The sequence below is a fragment of the Xiphophorus couchianus genome, chromosome 20 (genome assembly GCF_001444195.1).
Source record: "Xiphophorus couchianus chromosome 20, X_couchianus-1.0, whole genome shotgun sequence".
NCBI classification, from domain to species: domain Eukaryota; kingdom Metazoa; phylum Chordata; class Actinopteri; order Cyprinodontiformes; family Poeciliidae; genus Xiphophorus; species Xiphophorus couchianus.
Window position 1 is genome coordinate 10,282,389 of NC_040247.1, and position 16,537 is coordinate 10,298,925.

Below are 16,537 nucleotides of genomic sequence, written 5' to 3' on the forward strand. Positions count from 1 at the left end.
TCAGCTTTCAGATTCATGGTTAAACATGCCGCACAGTGGTTTGTCTTCACTTCTCATTTCAAATACCAGTGGAAAAATGTCACAAACATCCTTCACCGAGGCAGTAACAAAACAGAATGAAAATCTGAGAAATTTAATTGGCTCTTTTTCATAAACTCTGCATAGTTAGTGACCTTTTCTGTGTGTGAGAGAAGTCTGGTTTAAAAACTCCTGTTTATACTACTCAGGTGAAAACTCCCTTATTCTTTGCAATCCCATTGAAATCCTCATAAATATTACCCTTCTTTTCTGATTCGTACCCTATTTCTGTATCCATGGTTTGAAAGTTGGTCTCAGCGTCTTTATATAATGTTTGGGAATCATATTTAAAGATATAAGACAACATTAACTCTGATTTAATAACTGATTTAATACCAGGTGGTGGCAATGAGGTGATGTATCTTTTTATGCTGTAAATCACATATCTAGTTTTATCTTTTATTAATGTATGCTGTATATCTCTTCTTTCTATCCATTGTTTGCTTTATATGAAGCACTGTGATGTGAAATGCTAGTTGTCACTTTGGGGAAAAAATTGTTTTAGACCATCCTAGTAGTTGACTTAAAAAATAAAATAAAAAAAAATAAAAGTTGCAGAAGTCTTTTTAAAAAAATGAAGCGTATCTCACCAGTTAGATAAACTTCACAACTCCTGTTTTAAATGATTGCTAGAGCTTTTACAGAAAACTGTTCATCCTTTTTGAAGTGCCTTTTTTTACAATTTGCTCTGCTGCTACTCTTCAGACTGATGAAGGACACACAAATAGAAGCTTTTGTTCCTTTTTAAGAACACCTTGCTCAGAAATATCCTGAAAGGAGAACTTCATTTGCATCAGTTTGGCTTTAGCTTGTGCAGAAACATCCCATACATTATAATAGAGTTCATTACACCCTGATGAAAATGGATTATATGCCTCACTGACACTGTTCTGTTTCTAAAGGACTTATTTTGGCTTAGACTTGTTGCATATATTGATTTTAAAATGCAACAAAGACTACTCAACACCAAATAGCAAAGATACATTTTTTATTTCTGTTGCCAGATCGTTGCATTTGCAGCTTCCTGTCACTTCCAGTTCTCATTTCAAAGGTAGTTTCAGACTTCTCTTCTATTCTTCTATTTTTGTTAGTGGATTTATTAACTATTCACTGTAAAAGTAATGAGACTAATCACAGAGAAGTAGCCCAAAAGGTGTTGTCTACCTGTAATAAAGTCTCTTAGTGTGTTGCTGAAACGATGTCCTTATCATGTCATGATGAAAGAGAAATGAGCTCAAAACATGAAACAGAACTGCTCACAGGTCTGGCATTGAAAGATAAACAGGTCTGTGCCATGATGATGTAGGTCGCTCTGTTGCAACATCAATGTGTCTGTTCTGTTTGATTATAGTGATAATGATGGAGTTAGTCCAAAAAGAAGAAGGTAAGTTCAGATACGTCATTCATGGATGTAAAAGGATAAACTTTTGAACCACATTTATCAGCCTATAAAGATGCTCAGATCGTGTCATCTATCCCCTCCTTTTTAATGCTTTTAAACCCTGTACACTCTGGATCTGATGTAAAGCCCTCTGATCCGGTTCGTAATACACAGGCTCATTTTACACATCTCTAAATCTACAGCATTGTCTAGAAGACTGGAGATACTCCTCACTTGCATTCTTTTTATTGTCTTCCTAGGATGAACAGGAATTGAAAAGGATGGTAAAATACATAATGTTGGTCTTTTCAAATTACAAAATTATTTAAATCAGATGTATTCTACACTCTTTGCTTAACATAAGTTAGATAATTGACTAATATAATCATTTACTGAATGACTAACAGTCTTTCTCGCTGTTGTGAAGCAGTTTTGACTTCCTCTCCTTTACAACATTGCTTCTATAGTATGTTGAGGTTTGCAGACATCTGTCGTAACCTTTCAGCTAAACATTTATTTATGCTTTGCAAATCAAAGCTTGCCTTGAATTTTAATTTAAACGTTTTTACTTGTAGAGTTTGCTGTTGGTTCAGGCCACACTTGTTAATCCTTGAAGGTTTATTTTTGTTCTATTCTTGAGTAATTCATAGGTCAAAGATAAGTCAGTTAACAATCTAAAAGCCTTTTTCCTCTAAACCATGCTCAGGTGCAAGGACTGAACTGAAAAGCAGTGAAAAAGGAGCAAGCCTCGACATAAAACATGATGCAACTAGCTTTGAACAGATAGCTGAAAAGAATCATCTCAATCAGCCCCATGGAAGAAGAATTTCATTATGAATTTGAGTTTTTTCAATGTACTTTAACTTACCTAGATCATCATCAGTAAACTTCCATCTGACTTGTTTGTTGAAGTATAAACACGTTAGACTTTATTTGACCCATCTTGGATAGCAGCGACTTTCTTAAAGCCTGTAAAGTGAGATTTTCCTTTAATATGAATTAACTGCTGATCCACAGCATGAGGTTGTTTGCTCACATGTCTAACTAAGCTGGCGTGACCCCTTGCAGCCGCTGTGTAAGCTGGGTCATGTGTTGTAAGACAAATGACAACAAGGCTGAGCAGTGATCTGTGGAGATCTGAGCTGCAAATGCTCCTTAGCTTTGTTAGAAATGCACTGATCAGGCTCTTTCCTGCCAATACTGATTTCCAGGTTTCTTTGGGGTTCTGGGCTGCTGATTTCTGCTTTGACCAATTGCATTTTTTTAAAGCAATACAGCATATGAATGTGAAAACAAAAGTGCTACAGATTTTTGCATGAATGTACAAGTCATAATCCTTATTTTGATACTTATTAAACTTCAGAATCAAATATCAGAGTGATTGCTGTTGGCTGATGGATTTAAAGGCATAATTCTCACTTTTCTTAGTGGTTTAAGCCTTTTATGAAGAAGGAAAAATAAATTATGATAGTTCAGATTAAGAGGAAATTCACTGATTCTGATCTCCAGCCAATTAGCTTTTCTGTTACCTGATAATTGCTATTGATTAGTTTGAGGAAAGTATAATAAAATGTTCTTTGCCCTGGTATAGACTTGCCTTTGTTTCTTGTCAGACTTCAAAGTTTCAGATGATCAAATTATCAAACATAATCTGAATTTAAACTAAAAGTAGCTTTATTAACTTAGCACAGTGTGAACAGTAGCTTACCCCTTAAACTTAATTATTTCGGATCTTACTAGACCACTCCAAAACATTCATTTCAAGTTTGTTTTGGGCCAATCAGAGGTAGACATGCTGGTGTGCTTTTTACGTTGTTCTGAGTTGTTCGGATGAATTGTTGAATTGTTGGAGTATTTTTTTTTGTGGCCAGGCACTCATGAGAAGGTTCTCTACTGTTCCATGTTTTCTCAATTTGTGTATAATGACTTCCATTATCCACAAATAATGGCAGCCATCTTAAAGATGGCTTTGTAGCCCTTCTAAGATTGATTGGTGTAAATTGCTTTTTTCTTGTTGGTACTTGATTTTCTTTATGTTTGGCAATGATGTGTTGCGTTTTGAGATCTTTTAGCCAACTTCATGTTGTCAGACTGTTTCAGTTTAAGTGATTTCTATTCTGTGGAATCGGTCATGGTTGTGTCTTGTGAAATTGGTATAAAATAATTGGTTAATCACCATTAAGTCATGATGTAATAAAGCTATACACTAGCTTTTTTCTGTTTTTAAATAATTTTAAAACTGCTCTTTATGTTTACTTGGGTTATTATTGTTTGATATAAAAATGTATTTTGATTAGTCAAAGTATTTTTTATTGAAACCTGTAAAGAGTCTTCATTTATTCGTGGCACTATAAGTTGTAAGATGGTTGCAGGTTGAGCTGTACCTCTTGGTGCTCGTGAACACACTGACCAAACCAATGTCTGTTTAACTCACAAATGATTTAATTTGGCTCTTGTGTTTTTTTTTTGTTGTTGTTTTTTTCACACAGAATTATTCACATGAAGACAAATCAAGACTCCTTCACCGATGCTTTTACACCCTTTCTTCCCTCTTTATCATCATCCCTATCATCACTATTGATTTGATGTTACATTCCTGGAGCTTGATTACTTAAGTGGGATTTTGCATTTCATGCCCTCAAGTAGGGCTGCAACAATGACAGATAACCTTGTGTGGGTTGTCAAAGGCTCCCTTGATTAGGGTGTTTGATCGTTCCCTCCTGTCATGAGTTATATGTGTTATAAAGCTGCTGGTTCTCACTGCATCCTTTCCTCCTTTTTCAACCTGTCCTTTCCTTCCTCTGAATCCTTTGTGATTAAGGGAGTTTTCTTCTCAGCCTTTGGCTCAACAGAACTCAACTTTTTCTCGTTTTGCTGTTCTCCTTTGCCCCTCAGCCTCAGAGATTTCTGTTCACTCTCATGAGACCCAGTTCCTCCAGGGTTAATCGCTTCACCCGGCACAGCCTGGCACTGCTGTCTCCTCCCAGCCGTTGCCTTTTCTTTAGAGAAATGACTCACTATAGTTGTAATTTGGATTCAACAGACCTGTGAAAAAGTAAAAACCTAACAGTGAAAGCATCATGATTGATTGCTGGGTAGTATGTCCAGTGCTGTTAGGAGATTAGATGTTTGGGAAATGGCATCAGTGGCTGGTTGAGTCAATTAGCAGAACCGGATGCGCTAGAGCGAAGAATTATCAGAATGTTGGCTTATTTAGTTTCATATCTGAACACGTGTTCTCATTATATCAAAGCAACAAAGGGTTATTTGTTTAGCTTGAGCATGCCACTGACAGTCCCTCCTCCACTGGGCCTTTGCCTTCACTACAATTTAATTTGCATGTCTTATTTTCATCCAGTCCTTCTTTTCAATCTGCTCACTTCAGCGTCTTTATCATTACCATAATTATTACTTACTTACTAATTATTACTAATAATTAAGTAATTAATAAGTAATTATTATTAATAATTACTTACTTACTTGCTACTTCAGTGAACCATTTTCTCACAAGTGGTGCCTTGCACAGGGGCTGTCTGAGTTCTCCATCACCTTGTCTCTTTCACATCGGTTATCTCTCCTGGGAAAACCCTGACTCTTGAGTTAACTCCTATTTCCATAGTAACTGAGGCAGACACGGAGAGGTCTGTGCAGCCATGACTCCGAGCAACTCAGCTGTCACAAACTGTGCAACATGACTTCTTATTTAGTTCAGTAAAAGGTCAGAAAGAACCACGATTGTTTTTTTTCCTGAAAAATCCCAGTTTCCTAAATTACAATCAGAAACGCCTGAGAAACTCTCCATCAACTTTAAAGCTTTATATAAACCTAAACGTCATGGCTGCTATGAGTCATTTTACAGTGTGCGAAAAAAAGCTAAATAAACACATTTTACTACCTTGTCACATTTTGACTGAGGTTAGGTCAGTTTTGACAGATTTAATGTAACAGAAGATAAAGAGATTCTTGTTTTAATACCACTCAACTTCCAAAGAATCCTGATTTATTGATAATGAGCAAGAAGAAACATTAGAAGAGGAAAACATAGTTGAAATGGGCCCACTTTAAGCAAGTAGTGAATAAATCTATCAGCAGGGCTCCATCTTATCAGCGACTGTGATTGAAGTCCTCCTGCCTGGTGTTGGCCTGCCGAAGGCATGTCAGCGTGCGTCGTGGCTTGATCCCCTGCTGCCAATCTCCCAAATGCTTGTTCAGCACCCTGCTGCTCTCCCCCCGTTTTTAAAGCGCCCCGTAACATCTTCCAAAGTCTGTCCACCTGCTCTTAGTGATTGAACAGCCCTCAACTATAAATCCCACCGAACCATTCAGGATTATCCAATAAGGATTAGACTGTGACAGACTAGAAAGGGGTTACTGCAAATTTCAAATTGATATAACTATAAAAAGTGAGCTTTTTTTTTTTTTAGTATTAAAACCTTGGCGAGGATGTTATTCACTAAGGCACTGAAACAAAATGTAAAACTATGAACCACAGAGTAAGAGAGTATATTAGATAAGAAACTCAGGTGCTGAAACACACACACACTTCCTGCCACCTTTACTTGGTAATTCAAACCCACAAATCTAAGCAGTGCAAAGACAACAGTGGCTAAGCTGCGATGAACAGCTGGTTACGCCCCGAGGAGCCGTCAATCAATGCAAACAACAATCCCCAAAAATAAACGGCCTTCCAAAAGCCGGTAAACCTTCAGTGGCACGTTTGCCACTACAAGTGTTTAAGTGCATTTGTTATTTCAAAAGTGGCTAATCTCTTCAAGTAGCCAAACGCTGCCTGAAATATAATTCTTGATTAAGAAGGCATCAAAAATTAAGATCTTGTACCTCCTCCTTTTATAGCAAACTAAACGAGACGTTACCACAAACCAGTCATGGTTGTTGGCACTGCATGTTGTGATATGATAACCACAGATGTTACCTCTTCACTCAGGTTAAACAAGGTGATTTCAGGATTATCTAACACTGGTGTACAGAGCCCTGAGCATGTGAAAATACATGAGCAAAAAGTAAATATTTCTTGTTTAAGGACACAAAATTAATATTTTAAAGTGAGCATCACAAATCCAGCTAGACCATCCCAATAGTTGCCTTTATAAAAAATAGCATACAATAAAACAACCCTGCAAAATGAAATTACTTAATAAAGCAAACTCGTGGCACAATTACAAACTCCTGCTCATATTTGACGTGCTTTTTCTCGTAATACTTTCTCACATATAGAAAATACAAATTTTGGGAATCCTCACTGACCTAAGCAGGAAACATTTAAACTGGTTTAATGACAAAATAAAGGTAATGTGTCATTTTATAAAGTGTATGCAAATATTGGCTTTCAATCATATACGCCAGCCTAATACCTTAAGCTGTAAGAAACAATACACTCTTATCTTTAAGGGTATATGTCATAATTCTTTTTTCTGCATTAAGAAACTAAAATTCGCTCAAAGTTTATCAGTTTGCATCTCTCATGCCCTCCTTAGTAGATCTCCATTTAATGATGCCAGGGAAAGCTGTGATCAGTTCCAGTTCATGTAAAAGACACAGTTGTTAAGTTTAACGTTCTCTAATACATTAATTCGACCCACCCAAAGCACTGCTTTCTGATTATTATCTCCCAGATGCAGAGTTTGTCCACTGATAAAAAAATAAAGTGCACAGATTAAGTGGAAACAAAAATATTACAAACAAATATAATTATTAGTACAAATAATTAAACTGAAATTGTAGTAATTTTGTAATTTTGGCGACCTGTCCAGGGTGTACCCCGCCTCTCGCCCGCAAAGTTAGCTGGAGATATGCACCAGCACCCCTCCTGAACCCTTTAAGGGACAAGAGTTTTCAGAAAATGGATGGATGGATGGATGTAGTAATTTAGGTTTATCTGTGGATGTGCAGTGTTATTGGAGCCACAAACTATTATTATTTTTTGCACACAGTGACCTAATAAAATCCTGCTGTATTGCATTGCTACTTCTTAAATTATTTAGTTTCTCTTTCCCATGCATCCGTCCAACTACATATGTTAGGACTACAATTAAAGCCTCCTGATGGCTTATCATGTGGGTGATAATTATAATGCCTGCTAATTATACCAACTATCTTCCTCTGCTTTTGTCCTACTAAAACCAATGTCATTTAGCTCTAACTCAGTGCATGTACGTGCAACGCGGCCTACTTTCTGCACAGCTGATAGGAATGCAGAGAAGGCCACCTTGCCTGAAGAGAAGCTACGCTACACGGACATTGTTTAGGGCTATTTGTTTGTTCCAAGAATAACATGTCTCTTTTGTGGGAACTGATCATTGTGTGCAGTGGATCAGTCTTTTCCTGTTTGCAGTAAGATGCAGTAAAATTGTTTGAACCGGTTTATTATGTTGCCAAAAGCACATTAGGAGAGCTTCTTGACTACAAAAACTGCCAGGAATAAAAAAAAAAAAAAACATTTGAAATGTGAAGGGCCATAATTGGGCCAATTTTTTTTCTTTGATGTCTTTTTAAAATGTAAATGAGTCTGAAAATAAGCAAAAGGAACACCAAGATATCTTAAAAATGCTATTTTAACTTGAAAGCATCCAGCTGAAAATGGCGACTTTTTAATATACTGAAAGATACAATGGGAAAAGGTTTCAAACTGTGGAAGCTCCAGCTTCAGAGTTTCGCTTCTTAAAGTAAATAAACCCAGACATCAGATTCCTGCTGAAGATGAAGAGCTGCTGCAGCTCCATTCATGCAGGTGGAAGGCTCTGACCCTCGAGAACAAAATGTTGGACTCTGAAGCTGAAGCAGCAAAAGCACAATTTTTAACCACCTGGTTAGAACCAAAGAGAGAGAGAGAGTAAAATAACCCTGAAGGACATCAGCTCCACATCAGTTTATTGGTCACAGTGGGAGAAAAATTCTTCTTATTATTTTTATATTTTTATATATTATATTAGATAAATTGCTGCAATTTATGTATTGCGTCATCAAGAAGGAAAACATGTTTTTGATGATTAATTATCACTGCCCCAGGGTTGAATACTGAAGGAAATTTAAAAACTTTTAAGAAATAAATTAAAAATCTCAGATTTACCAACACCGTAAGATGGATAATTAAAAAAGCAGGATTATTCTAAAAGTTTTCATCATCATCATTATTATTATTAGTTTATTTTCAACCACTCTGGCGTGAACGTGCCATTCATAAGTCAGGAAATGGCTCCAGGGAAGGATACACTTTTTACATATTTCTTTTCGTTTCGCTTTTTTCCAGTGCCAAGATAGTTGGCACTTAAATGTTTCAGATAATCAAACAAATGTCAAATTTCAGAAACAGATAACCTTAGTAAATTGAAAGAGCAGTTTTCAGATAGAAAAAAAAAAAGCTCTCCAAACCAACATTTTTTCAAAATTGCTTGCTTTTTTTTTTAACACAAATATTCAGATAAATTGAAAACAAACTTAAGCACATAGAGTTAGGAATTTAGAATTAAATTAATTAAACGATAGCTAAAAGTGGAAGGATGTAAAATAGCTAAAATTCTGCCACCTTTTGAACAACACAGTCTCTTAGCAACATGTGCGCACAATGTCTGGTGGCCTTCTTCCTAAATTATTTGGTCCATTACCATCTCCTTGCGGTAACAGCTACATATTTCAAGTCTTGGAGAAATCAATATTTTCACTGGGAAAGCCGAAGTTATCGCAGTTTAGCATCTAAAATTGTAAAACACAGTAAGAGTTATTGAAGGTGGCCAAAATAATCCATTTATTAGCACTTCTACAACTCTTATGACCAGTGGTGCTGATTGTTTCCTAAGATATTACCAGTCAACAGTATTTTTGTGTTATAACTTAGAATGTGAGGAGAAATACGGTACAGTATATTTGTTTTTATTGCTGATAGCAACTAGCCACCAGTACAATTAGCAATTCATATATCAACTTCCAAATTGAATGCAGCGTTAATGCATTTACTGCCTCCCATTGTGGTTGCTGGCGATGCATTACAGGCAGCTCAAAAACAGGATGGCCGAGATGAATTAGTGGAATTAATTTCTCAGGAAAACCATGTGAAGACTTAGAAATAATAGGCTGTTATTATGATATTATGTACTTAATTTATAGAGCATAGCACAGGAAAAATAGACTATTCCACCTATTATAGCAAAAGTGAAATAAAGTTATTTCATTAGGAAATCCAAAGTAGAAGATAATGTCTTCTTTTGGGATACACTGTTCCTAAAGACTCTCAATCCTCTCTTGTTTCAGAATTTGTATCTTTAATACTCTGTTATCAGGGATCAGTGAGTGTAAGCTTTCAACAGAATCCATTTCAGCCAGGGTTCTTAGCCAAATACAAAAGATAAGATCCCTGCTATTATCTTCACTGAACACTCAAATCTTTTACTGTAGTGTAGAAAAGAGATTCAGCTTCAGTTAATCTAGAAAAAAAAAAATCTTTCAAGCATTGAAAGTTTGAGACCACTCTCCAGTTATCTGCCAAACCTTACATTTACAGATGTGATTGACTGGTGAACATCCATTTATTGAAGGGTGTTTCATTTCTTTTTGGTTTTCTTCACAATATCTTCTGTCTTCCTCTGCTGCTCAGAATCAATTCAAAAATGGTCCTTTTTTTAATCCTGTTTTCTCTTGGCATTCATACTTAATTGAATTTTATACATTTACTGATTAAAAAAGAAGACATTATAAATGTATTACTTGCAAGTTATCATGACTGTTGTTTGATCTCAGAGCCCACAGGACAGTTTGTTAATAACCTCTTATCAGTAATCAGCACTCTGAGAAGTTATGACCTGATTAATGCGAGGGTCCATCTCCCGCACACAGCTGGACGCACAAACAGATGTCGCTGTAGAAACGCAGTAAGATAACAGGAAGGAAAGGGAGGGCTTCTTTTCCTGCGTCATTATTTGTTGATGTATCTTTTATCTTTTGGGAAGCATCTCATCCAGATCCATCTCCTCCCCTGATAAGAGGATACAGGACCTGCCCAGGGAGGCGTTCACAACATTTCTGCAGTGTTGTGCTTCTGGATTGTAGGGTGGAAGATAGTCGCCATGGTGAACTGTGGTTGATGATTTTTTTTTTATTTATTCTTGTTTGTTTGTTGGTGAAGTTGTTTCATCCCTCTTCATGTTGGATCAGATAGGAATCACATTCCTGCTGCATGCTGCCAACTCTGTTTTTATCTTTTAGTACGTCAGAATCTATCAATGCAACAAAGTTATATGGAAAGTTTAGCTTTTTGCATTCATGCTACAGAGCTTGTATAAAGTCTGGAATTTAATTCCATCATGTTCCACGTCTGGAATATAAGGAGAAATGAAAATAAGAGCATGGAAAGCATGTTCTATTTTCAGAGTTTATTCCCTGTTTTATTGTCTAAATATTGTGCCCTTCCTTTCATTCTTCCTTTGTTGTATCATTTTGTTTTTTTGCCCTTCCCTCCTTCATAGTTTCTTCATTTGTGCCCTTCCTGTCCTTCCTTATTTTTTCCTTCCTTTTGTCCTTTCTTCCCTCCTGATTTCCATGCCCTTCCTCTCTTCTTCACTTCCTTCATGTCTCACTCTTCCTTATCCCTTTACTTTTATTCATCTTTGTGTCTTTTCCTCCTTTTTTGTCCTCATATTCTGCTGTCCTACCTTGATTTCCTTGTTTGCGTCCTTCCACTCCTCTTCCTTCCACCTCTCTTACCTTGTGTCTTTATTTCTTTCCTTTTTTGTAGGTCTCCACACAAAAAAGGACAATATTAGCCAACTGTATTTGACTTCAGCTGTGTGGTTCTGCTACTGTAAACTGTTTCCATTCACACATTTATAGGACACCGATGAAGGCGCTGCACAGAGTTTTCCCTATGGGCCGGGTTAGTTACTTTGTGTTGCTGCTCTGCTTGCAGTTCAGTAAAACTTCTAATTGTAATTGTAGAGATTTGGTTTGTGCAGCCAAACTGGTGCAGAAACTAATTAAAAATTTTGTTTGTTGTTGTTTACATGTCGATGTTTCAGTGGCCGATAAGTTAGGGATCGTGTTGGAGGAGTTTTATGCATGTGTATAACATCCACCTCTTAGAGGTCATCTGTCTAGATATTATCAACAAATTTTAATGTCATTGTGAAGTTCAGTCATCTCTGTCACATCTAATCGGATTATAGGTGAAGGAAAACATTGATCAACGTGTTATAATTCAATGTTCTGCTGTGTAACCTTGAATTCTGGGTTTTATGATTGCAATTTTGATGTTGTTTTCAGCTAAACATTGCTGTAGACTAAACATCCACTTCTCATTATTATATTTTTTCTTAAATACCAATAAATAATACAATAATTGCTCATCCTCATTTCTGTAAAATACCAATTGTTTGACATCATCTTAATAAACCAAGTTAGAGCTAAAAACATCTTCAGTAATATAGCACATCTCTTAAAGTGGATTATATATTGCTCCTTTGTTTAATAAGCTCATTAGAAGGGTTTTTACAGAAATGATTTTTGTTTGTCAGGAGGGTAAAAGGATGCATTGGCAGACAAGTTAAAAATAAATGTAATCATATGTTTGCCTCACTGCTAAAGAAAAGAGGCCCAACAACCAAGAAAAGTCATGAATATTAAGAGAACAATAAGAAAGTATATTTGTAAAACCCAGTATCCTGAGGCTGTTTATGCTCATCACTGCGGTGGTCTCCTCCTCACATCGTCTCCCCTCTGCTACCCGGCTCTCCCCTCACCACCAGCACCAAAAGATGCTTATCACAACTCAGGCACATTTCATTTTAGCTGCTGTGTCAATGGTCATACTTTCCCTGACAATGCAATTCAGCAGCATTCCATTTATTTTAGTGTTGGCACCAAGAAACCAATCATGTTCACTGCAAAGACACTGTTCTTTCCTATTGCAGAAAAAATATTCCCCCGCCAGTCTAAATCACTGGGTTGAAGTATACCACTCACTTCTCTGGCCATAGGTATATAAAGTCCAGGCCCTAGGAATTTTAGACTTCTTCTGCTAACATTTGTGAAAGCGTCACTCTCAGGTGCTCAGTGAATCTCAGCATAGTACTGTAATAGGACTCCATTTTTGAAAAAGGTCCAGTTAGAAAATGCAATTAAACAATCCATAGTAAACTGTTGGTGAGATTATAACAAAGTGGAAGCATGTTGGAAAGACAGCAACTGAACAACAACGTAAAATAACATGTAAAATAAGTGAGACCTGTTCAAAGTGTGTAGAACAGTACATTTCATCTAAGTAATTGCAACTTTCCATAGCTACAGGTGTCCAAATTTAGTGTTGCCTTCAGATTAGCTCAGGAAAATGCCTACTTTACCAAGTACAATGCAAATAATCACGTGCAGTCGTGTAAAGCATTCTGCCACTAGACTTACGGACGATGAGGACATATTCTCTGTCTGGTGACCCAGTGGAGGAGTCTGGGTTTTGCAGCTGCAAGGAAAAGAACATTTGTCTGGGTACATTTTGTAAAGTGAAAAGTTCAGTGCAGAGCAGATCACATCAAGAGTCAGGTTTCACTCCAGCTTAAGTGAAAGAAACACTTACTGTTTCCGCATACCAATGTATGTATGACATGGGCCATCTCTTCCAACATCAGTGTCTGACCTCACAAATGATCTTTAGATAAGACGGTCAAAAATGGTCATAAACACACTCCGATACTTAGTAGACCAGAAGCTAAAACCCTATGAATAAAACGAGAAATTCCTACGAGTGAAGGCATACAAGCAAAAACATTTACTAATAATATGTTGTAAAATGTACATGCTGAAGGCATAGACATAAAATACCGAATACTGACATTTTAAAACACCAACTTATTCAAAATGAGAAGAAACAAAAGTGTTTATACAGTAGACCACTGTGATAATCACAAGGGTGGTCATGCTGTGACAAATCTGCACATAAACATACATTTCCATTTCTGTGCAATTTGTGATAACTTTCATCTAAGTAATTGTTTATATCCATAAAAAGTGTGACTTTACAGCTGGATTAAAATTTTAAAAAATCATTGAAGTTTTTGCCCAGTTTTTTTTTTTCATTAAATTTTTGTTCTCTTTTTGTTATTTGTAATATCACAGAAGTTTCTTACAACATTTTTTTTTTTCAATCTGTCATTACAGGGTATTGTTTGCAGAATTGTGGGAAAAAATACACTCTGCTGTGGGGAATAAGGTTGTTACATAACAAAACATGGAAAAAATCTGAAGTTCTGTAAATACGTTTGTAACATACATGTCACTGCAGTGTGGGAGAAAACAGGTCTACAGCATGCAGAAGGGAAAACATGCAAATTCCACACCAGCTGAGATTTAAGCCTTCTTCTTCTTGCAACATTGGCCTCTCAATGTTCAAAACATTAAGCAATGAAGTATCTGGTATTAGTCAGAAATTTGGCTCTGGATTAATTTGTGTACTGGTAATGTTAAACTGGAAGATTTACTTCTTTGCAAGTCTCCGCCTTAATCCAGTCTCTGATCAGTTAAACTGTGTATGAACAGGAAATGCTTTAAGAGAGGAACAAAGAAACTTTTGATGTGCTCCTTAAATCCTTAAGTGACAGTTTTGGACTCCATACACAGACTGTAACTCATGAACGCAGTAAATAATACATTCGTATAGACACAGTTTCCTTTTGCCTCAGTAAATTGCCAAAACAAACAACTTTTAATGGGAGATGCTACCTTGCAGAGAGCTCAGCATCCATCAGAAGTTAAGGATTTTGCTCAAGGGCATGTCAATATGTGGATAGCAGGAGAATGCATTGAACTACTAACCTATGATATTTGCCAATAAAAAAGTAACAAGGGTTTATGCTAAAGTAAATGTGTGATCAGCTTGTTAACAATGTAGAAAAAGAGAAAGTTTATTATTTATTATGGTTTTTCCAGCTGTGCTGGTAAATAAGAATCATTAATATATTTCTAACAGTATGTTTCTTTTGCATTTTTGCCTCAGGGTTTTTTCAGCATCTAACAGCTGTCTTTGTGTTTCATCTCAACTTTTTATCTTGTTGCGTTCACAAGTCAGTATTTTCATAAATAAAACTACGTGTGGCCAATGTTCATTTCTTTGCGTGGCAACATGTGGTGTTATCTACACAACGTTTTATACAAGCATTAACAAATTAAATCTCATTTAGTCTCTCATTAGCAGCGGTCAGTAGGTGAGAGCATGGGTAGATGTTTGATCAGTCTCCCATTCAACACAAGTGCAAATATTTAATAATCATACATGCACACACTCAAAATAAGTAATTTCAACAACCAAGATAACCTCACATTCATGTCACCCATTTTGTCATGTATGTTGAAGAGACTTCACATGCATGTTAGGCTAGCCTAATATAAATGTAAATGCAGTCTTATTCTCTCTGAGGGGAGGTAATCAGAGCCTTTAAGGAAAACAAACTTGATGGCAATAGATCTCTGGGGATGTGGCGATGTCAGCTGCAGAGGCGATGTTGGCAGCTCCCCTGAGATTTGTACACTTATAAAAACAACACTGCAGAGATGATGTGTGACACTTACCCGATGCTGCCAGACTGATCGCTCACTCCAGAACCTTGAGCCCATTTCTGTAATATTTCGCTGTCTACTCCTTGACGATCAAGAGAGTGCATGTAGCCACCAATAGCCGCTGCAGCAGCTCATTTTGTTTGGTTCAGCCTCAGATTTTAAAGACGACTGATTGCTGCTGTGCGAGTCATAGCAAAAATATGCTACGAAATGAAAAAAAAAAAATCGCGGTGAGAGAGCTTTGACAGTAAAGTGTGAAAAAAGCCTAATCAAGGTCTAGCAGACACAATATTCATCCAGTCCTCTGAAAGCCTCTAGTTGATAATAGCTGCTCATTTTATCCTTCAGCTTTACTGCATAAGAATCAAGTCCTCAGTCATATTTAACAGTGCATAGTTTTTGTCCATACTGTTATTTATTTAAACCTATTAAAGAGACTTAAAATGGGCTCTTTCAAAGTTATTCTTAATGAAAGGTCCTTGGAGAGGAGATGAAAGAGAGGAAAGGGAAGATTGTTTCTATTGTGAGCTTAAATAACACATTTTCAAACTTATGGAACTTTATTTTTTTGATAATAGAAAGCCTAATTCATGTTTTTTTTATTTCCCCTTTATTTGTCTCTTTGAAAATCAATTGAAATCTGCCAAAAGACTACATGCATTTCATGCCGTATCATAGCACAAAAGAGCAATGATATACAAGGAAAACAATTTTACACCATAAAACACAAAAGCCAAATTTCGCAGTCAATATAGCAATGTATTAACTGTAAGTGGCTTAAAGCATGTGCAGTGTTCCTGGGTTATTGTCTGTATTCTGAAAGAATTTCTGAAACGACAAGTGTAATGAAAGAGCTGAGCTCGCTTGCAGCCGAATATTGAAGAGAAGAGGAACCAAAGACTCATTAAAAATCAGGGAATCTATGAAAGTGTTATAAAATAAACTTCAACTAATTTTATGGCGTACTGTGTATTGATGGTATGAAAAAGGCTCCCTGTGAGAATTTTTCAAGTGGAAAGAACCCAGTGAATTTGTTACATTTACAATAACAAGAAGGAAAAGTGAGTTCTAGTTTTTCTGTATAATTCATCTGGTCTCATCAGGGTGTTTAATTTTCATCTAGTCATCCATTTCCAACACGCTGATGCCTGTCGCCAGCAGACAACGAGCAAGGGGCAGAGTCTGAGGACAGGTCGCCAATACAATGGTTTTGTTTAATTTACAAAAACAAGAAAAGGAGAAAATATCTAAGTTAAAACATACAAGTAAGAAATATTGCGAAAATAAAGACCTATTGATTTTATTCTTGTAATAATAAATTAGGCATTAGCAAAAATAAACACCTGTATGCAGCGTTGGTTTTTAAGGAAGCTGGTTTATTGCACAGAATTTTTTGCCAACATGATCTTGTTAATCAGGGTTTCTGCACTGGTTATCGGCTAGAAAGCCAAGTAAAATTTTAAATTAATGCTATCCTTGGGGGATATGCACACCAGGAAAGTCCTTCGATCCGCTTGTTTCGGAGTT

General features: G+C 36.5%; 1 protein-coding gene across 2 annotated transcripts in view; it reads left to right on the forward strand.

The window, feature by feature from the left end:
* Positions 1 to 16,537, forward strand: part of ppp1r16b (protein phosphatase 1, regulatory subunit 16B) — an 88,279-nt gene that overhangs the window by 42,792 nt on the left and 28,950 nt on the right. The window lies entirely within an intron of this gene.